Here is a 7,755-nt window from a genome sequence, read left to right as displayed (position 1 = left end):
CCATAAAATCATAAACTGCCTTCCTGGCTGAAAGATCTTACCCGCTTGGTGAAGTTGTGTCTCATACTTGAACTGGGGTCTCGGAGAGCTGGGACACTCTGAACAATGTCATCTCTCAACCCTGAATTTTATTATTTGTAAGGTCGGGGGTACATTGAGGAAGTTGGAACAGCTAAGCGAGGGTAGCGTAATACTAAGTGTTCTGCTCCTGCACTATGGTGGGGATGGAATGTGGCGTATGTTTTATTGACAGAGGAATAATTGTGGCCCCTAGGTGTGCAGAATGATCTTGCATAGAATTGAGCTTTGCACAGGAGAAATGTCATGGACAGTCCTTTTGCAATGCATGGCCTTTTGGCCTCGCGTTTTACCTTGTGTTTATTGTTCCTGCATGTGTGTGTTTATTACACGTATATCTCACTCTTCCTCTAAGGAGGTCAGGGTAGTGTACAGGGTACTTCCCCTCTATTTCATTCTCACAACTCTGTGAGGTACTGTAGGCTGAGAGATGGGGCAGAGCCCACCACCGCAGGCAGCTGCCTCCACTGGGCCAGGTGAGCCCCTTTAAAACTTCCAGCAGGGAGGGAAGCTCCTGGTGGGAGGCCCTTGCAGCAAACCACCATTTGAATCTTCTCCCCCCCACCCACCCCCTGGGGGTAGTAGCGTCACTCCTGAGTGATGCTGCATACAAAGCCAATTATGGTGGGGTTCAAATAGATGCTGGTCACTGCAGCTTTCCGTCTGCGATTCGTCCCTGCTATGCATCCTACCCCATTGCCACTGCTGTTGGGTTCCTTGGTAGCAGCCTGACTTAAGCGCAGTGATGGGGAGAAGAGCACCTGACTACTCACCCTGCAATGGGTGAGGGAAGCAGCGGGGAACTGCCCAGGGCACCCTCAATGTGGGAGCAGGCCAGAAAGCTTCATAGCTGAGTGGGAATTTTAACCTGGGTTGCGCCAGTGTAACTCTTGACATGCTGATTCCCTCAACATACTCTGGCTGTGTGTGTGTGTGTGTGTGTGTATGCGTATATACATACACACATGCGCGCACGCGGGCGCACACACACACACTTCATGTATCTGATCAATCAAAGTTTTTATTGTTGCAACCAGAGGTTACAACAACCAACATGTATCTGATGTGGGTGGTGGCCCATCAAATCTTATGCCATAATGCAGGGCTACCCAAGCCTTTTTGGACCTGTGGGCACGTTTGGGAATTTAAGAAACTGCTATGGGCACTACCACAAAATAGCTCCCACGGAGGATGTGGCTAGTCACATAATAGCTGCTGTGGGGACCTTCCTAGTCAAAAATGAGCTAAAGGGTGGAGGCAAAATAGTGAGGCTAGATGCCGGGAGAGGGAGAGAAAGAGTGAGGCTAGAAAGGGAGAAAAAAAGACTACCCTAGTGTTTTCCAAGGTTTTTATTTTTTAAAGGCTTTTGAAGAGGGCAGGAAGTGGAGAGTTTTGTGGGCGTTGTCAGAGGTCCTTGCAGGTACTGCATTGGGGACACCTGATTTGTTACGTTTTTAAGGTGTCACAAGGATCTTGGTGGTTTTTGCTGCAACAGGCCAACACAGCTACCACTCTCCAACATATAAACATGTATTCCAAAATCCGTATTACATTAGGCCAGCCAAATGTTCATAAAAAATGTGCAGATCTCTTCATTAAGTAAGAAAGTTTGCACATTTTTTGGCAGCTCCAGCAATTGGGCCAGTTCGCAAGATCAAACAGCCCACCGTGGGCTTTTATAAATTAATCATAAACTGCCTTCCTGGTTGAAAGATCCTACCTTACCCACCTAGTAAGTGTCTGAAGACATTCAAATAGGGCTCTAGTCTAGCAGGTAATGTGATGATTTCAGGTTTCATCTGGTGACCTGGTTTGCACATCATTGCAGCCCACTGCAGCTTATTTAAGCCATGGTGCAGGTGGGTGGTCAGTTTGAATATTCAAGCATGTCTGTGACTTGTTGTGTGGTCCAAGCCTCACAGGGTGGGTTGTGCAAGGGTTAAACAACCCTCACTTAACCAATGGGGTTTTCTAGGGTTATGCAAGGGTTGTTTAACTCTCGCGTAACCCACTCCCGCTGGATTTGTATAACACAAGTCACGGTTGCAGCTTGAATATTCAAATTCCACCTGGCACTGACCAGCACACCCTGCAAACCACCATGGCTCAAGCCAGTGGGCTGTAGTGATGTGCAAACCAGGTGAAACCTGAAATACCACCTGCTAAACTAGAGCCTTTTTCGAATGTCTGCAAACCCTTACTCCTCCATTCTGCAAGGCTGTGATCGTGGAAACACGATGACTTCAACAAGTCTCTTTTTCCTCCCTTTACCTCCACCCCAACTTCTTTTTTGTACCATTTTGCCTGATAAAGAGATCTTGAAAGCTTTCACATTTTTGTGATGTTTTAGTGGCCACAAGACTGGAAAACGTCAGTTTACATTCCAATTCCAAAGAAGGTCAATGCCAAAGAGTGTTCAAACTACCGTACAAGTGCGCTCATTTCACATGCCAGCAAGGTTATGCTCAAAATCCTACAAGCTAGGCTTCAGCAGTATGTGAACCGAGAACTACCGGAAGTACAAGCTGGGTTTAGAAGAGGCAGAGGAACTAGAGATCAAATCGCCAACATTCTCTGGATCATGGAGAAAGCAAGAGAATTCCAGAAAAATGTCTATTTCTGCTTCATTGACTATGCTAAAGCCTTTGTGTGGATCACAACAAACTGTGGCAAATTCTTAAAAGTGATGGGAGTACCAGACCACCTTACCTGTCTCCTGAGAAACCTGTACAAGGGTCACGAAGCAACAGTAAGAACCAGACATGGAACAACCAATTGGTTCAAAATTGGGAAAGGAGTATGACGAGGCTGCATATTGTCGCCCTGCTTATTTAATTTATATGCAGTGTACATCATGAGAAACGCCGAGTTGGATGAATCACAGGTCGGAATTAAGATTGCCGGGAGAATTATCAACAACCTCAGATACGCAGACGATACCACCCTAATGGCAGAAAGTGAAGAGGATCTCAAGAGCCTCTTGTTGAGGGTGAAAGTGGAGAGTGCAAAAGCTGGTTTGAAACTCAACATTAACAAAACGAAGATCATGGCATCTGGCCCCATCACTTCCTGGCATATAGAAGGGGAAGAAATGGAAGCAGTGACAGATTTTACTTTCTTGGGCTCCAAGATCACTGCAGACGGTGACTGTAGCCATGAAATTAAAAGACGCTTGCTCCTTGGGAGGAAAGCTATGGCACACCTAGACAGCATAGTAAGCAGAGACATCACCTTGCCGACAAAGGTCTGTATAATCAAAGCTATGGTTTTCCCAGCAGCAACGTATGGCTGTGAGAGCTGGACTATAAGGAGGGCTGAGCTCTGAAGAATTGATGCTTTCGAACTGTGGTGCTGGAGAAGACTCTTAGGAGTCCCCTGGACTGCAAGGAGGTCAAATCAGTCCATCCATCCTAAAGGAAATCAACCCTGAGTGCTCATTGGAAGGACAGATACTGAAGCTGAAGCTCAAATATTTTGGCCACCTAATGTGAAGAGAAAAGTCACTGGAAAAGACCCTGATGGTGGGAAAGATTGAAGGCAAAAGGAGAAGGGGACGGCAGAGGATGAGATGGCTAGATAGCATCACTGATGCAATAGATATGAACTTGAGCACACTCCGGGAGAGAGCGGAGGACAGGAAGGCCTGGCGTGCTATGGTCTATGGGGTCACAAAGAGTTGGACATGACTTAACCTCTGAACAACAACAACAACAATAAAAGTATTACACTAATATGGGTTTGGACGTTTTGCTTATAGCCAAGACCTTTGCTTTTTTTAAATATGTGCATGTGTGTGTATTTTGGCAGGAGTGTATGTGTGCATGTGAAAGCACTTTAAATGGCACTGCTACAAACAAGCAGATTCTGAACCCTACGATATTTGCAATCACTAAAGACACAATCCTATGCATGTTTAGACAGAAAAAAGTCCTACACTTCCCAGCATGCCCCAGCCAGCCACGCCAGTTAGGGCAAGCTGGGAGTTGTAGGACGTTTTTCTGTCTAACCATACGTCAGATTGGGCCCTAAACCTATTTAAAATAAATGAATTGCCAAACAGGTAACACCTAAAACTGAGTTAAATAACATAAAACAGATGAACAATAAACCTTAGTTTTTGAGGTGCCACAGGACTCTTCGTTGTACTCTGTGGAGGCTGGCGGCTCTGATGGCAGTGGGGCTGTGAATCCGTGCTGGGTTTCAGCCGGAGTGTGAAAGGAGCTACCCAAGGTGCTGAACCCAATCCCCAAAATAGGCCCTACTGGTTTTGGGAACATGAGAGCCCTGCTGGATCAGACCAAGGGTCCATCTAGTCCAGCATTCCGTTCACACAGTGGCCAACCAGCTGCCCACGGGAAACCCACAAGCAGGACACGAGCTCAACAGCACCCTCCCACCCATGTTCCCCAGCACATAGGCATACCGTCTCTGATACTGGAGGTAACATACAGGCATCAGGACTAGTAGCCATTGACAGCCTTCTGCTCCAGAAATGTGTCTAATTCCTTTAAAAGCCATCCAAATGGGTGGCCATCGCTACTTCTTACGGTAGCGAATTCCATGCTTTTTATTTTGTGGGAGGTTGGTATTTTGGCACCTGTCTCTTTAAAAAAAAAAACAAGCCACACCACTGTGCTTCACCCTCGGCACATGACGAGGGGAGACACGGAGTGGGGCCGGGAAAGGAGACCGTTACAGCGCTGAAGACGGCGCTGGTGTCACGTGACACATCCGGCTGAGCGAGTGCGCCGATTTGATTGCGGGGAGGAGGGCCACTCTGGCACAGTGTCTCGTCGCGTTCCTTTCGGGCCTGTTTGGACCTGGAGCGGCGTAGTCTCTATGGTGACGCTCCGGCGTGCGCCGCTGCTCCTGCTGCAGCTACAGGGCAGCCGCACGAGACCGAGCCCTACCTGACAAGTCTTGCTGCCGCCGGACGCCCCAGGTACGTCAGCACGTCACGCATGCTGCCGGTCTCGCCCCTTTCCCCATTGGGCGGAGGAAGATGCCTTGGCTCTTTGCCATGGAGGCCCCTCGGGGCAGCCGCATGCCCGTTTCCAGGGGCTGGAAGCGGGGGAGGAGTGGCATCCTGTGGGCGTGGGTGAAATTCCCCCAGGGTGACGCTAAGCCATAGAGTGTAAGTTCATGCTCAAGCCTCCCCTGGTTAGAGCCCTTCACACAGGCTCTATAAAGAGGAGAAGCAGAGCCCCTGTTTCCCGGTGATGATATGAAGGGGGTGGGGGAGTTTGCTTCTTTGAAAGAAAAATCACGCCCCTCCCTTTCCTTCTCCCAGCCTACGGGCAAAAATCCTATACATGTTTGGACAGAAAAAAAGCCCTACAATTCCCAGCATGCCCCCACCAGCCCTAGCTAGCTGGGGCATGCTGGGAATTGTAGGACCTTTTTTTCTGACTAAGCGTGCATAGGATTGCGCCCTAAATGGTTCATGGATTCGTGGCTATTCCAGGATGTCTTTGCGCAAGACAGCAAGAGCGCCTTTGGCTTTTCCTACATCCGTGATGAGAATGTAATGTTGACTTTGGCTAGTCCAGCCTTCTGCAACCTGGAGCCCCCCAGATGTGTTGGACTACAACTCCCAGCAGGCATGCTGGGAGTTGCCGTCTCAACACATCTGGAGGGCACCTGTGTTGGGGAAGGCTGCACTAGAGTGTAAATTTGGTTAAAAATGGCTGCTTCTGCTTTCTGTTCCGCATTGGTACTCATATTTGCACATATTCAAAGAGTATGTAAGGTTCGGAACTGTATTTATACGGTGAAATTAAATCTGGGCTGGTTCCAGGTTTGAGGGGGCTCAGGACAATCCTTTCTCCTGCTCCTTTGCTCTTTACCCAGAGGTTAGTGGCTCCTGCCAGAGCACCTGGAGAGCTGCTGGTGATCAACTAGATGGACCAATGATCCTAGCTCAATGTAAGGCAGCTTTTTGTGTGTGTGTCTGTATGAGCTTACAGAGCCTCGTGTGGCGCAGAGTGGTAGGTGGCAGTATTGCAACTGAAACTCTCCCCATGACCCTGAGTTTGATCCCAGCAGAAGCTGGGTCCCAGGTAGCCAGCTCAGGTTGACTCAGCCTTCCATCCTTCCGAGGTTGGTAAAATGAGTACCCAGCTTGCTGGGGGAAAGGTAGTCACAACTGGGGAAGGCAATGGCAAACCACCCCGCTACAGTCTGCCATGAAAACGCCAGCGAAAGTGGCGTCCCTCTAGGAGTCAGCAATGACTCGGTGCTTGCACAGGAGGAACCTTTCCTATATGAGCTTACAGATTCAGTTTGTAGTAGTCTCTATCCTCCTGAAAATTCTCACCACAATGGGTTTACCAAATGGTCACTGTGGTAATTTAGTTAATGGTCATCTCTCTTTATACAGATCCATGTGTGAAAACATCCCAATATTTCAGTGAGATCATGTGTTTGGCTAAGGACATCCTTCAAAGTACCAAAATGAAACTGGGGGGGGGGGGGAAATGCCATAATGTAGGAACTAGGGACATGATAATGGGGTATGGCAATGCTTGTAAAAAAGAGGACTGCAAACCTAGTCTAAGGGCATGTTATGTTCTCATGGATAGGGGAATAACCTCTAAGGTAGGTTGATTTTAACTTCTGTTCTGTTTCTGTATATTCCTGGGTTGATCAGATAGTAGTTCAACTAACATGTTGTAACTCACAGACTGTTCAAATATGACTTCTGGCCAGTACAAGAAAGAGGGTCCAAAATGAATTAAGAGTCACTGTGGTGCAGTGGTTGGACTAGAACTGGGTTCACATTTCCACTCAGCCATCAAAGCTCATTGGCTGACCTTGGGCCAATCATGATAATTCAGCCTAACCTACCTCACAGGATTGTTGTAAGAGTACAGAGGATTGTGGGGAGAAGAACCATATATGCTGTCCTGAGCTCCTTGGATGAAAGATGGGATAAAAACGTAATATTTATTCTTGCCACACTTTCCGTTCCCAGCCATGGCTGGAGATGGAGAATGAATCTGATGGAGGTGGCAACAATATCATCTATAGGACTCAAGGTAACAAGTCTCAATGGGTCATAGAGAAACATAGTGCTGGAAGGGACATTATAGGTCATATATAGGTCCAACCCCCTTCTCAATGCAAGATCTGCAGTGCAGGATGCAACTACAGCATCCTTGACAGATGGCCTTCCAGCCCCTGCTTAAGTATCTCCAGAGAAGGATTGCCCATGACCTCTTAAAGAAGCCTGTTCCACTGCTGAACAGCTCTTACTTTTAGGAAACTTCAGGTGTCACAGAACTTACTACGAGTATGTGATATATACCCACTAGTTTTGTAATGTGAGGAGCTGGCCCTTGTGTGAGGTTCTCAAGCTTGGTAACTTCGTTTCCACCAGATATATCTCTATAGAAGATGTGCTAATAGGAGCTTGAGCAGTGGCAGCACAAACCAAATATTTGGGGAATGAAGAACCAGCAAAATAGGGCCAGGGGGATCAAGCTATGTCTTTCATGAGTGAGCTGCTAGGCAATAGGGCTTTGCAGTGGGGTGTGGAGAAAAGTTAATTTTCAAAAGAGATATACTGGCTTATCTTTTCCCCCTTCATGTTTTCCAGGCATGGTTCCAGAATGACCTTGTTCCAATTAAACCCCAGAGAAGAGACAACACACAACATTGAAGATATGATATATCTGC

The sequence above is a fragment of the Heloderma suspectum genome, chromosome 7, assembly GCF_057233095.1.
Source record: "Heloderma suspectum isolate Gila_16-S chromosome 7, 16-S_ref, whole genome shotgun sequence".
NCBI lineage: Eukaryota > Metazoa > Chordata > Lepidosauria > Squamata > Helodermatidae > Heloderma > Heloderma suspectum.
Note: the sequence above shows the minus strand (reverse complement) of the source record.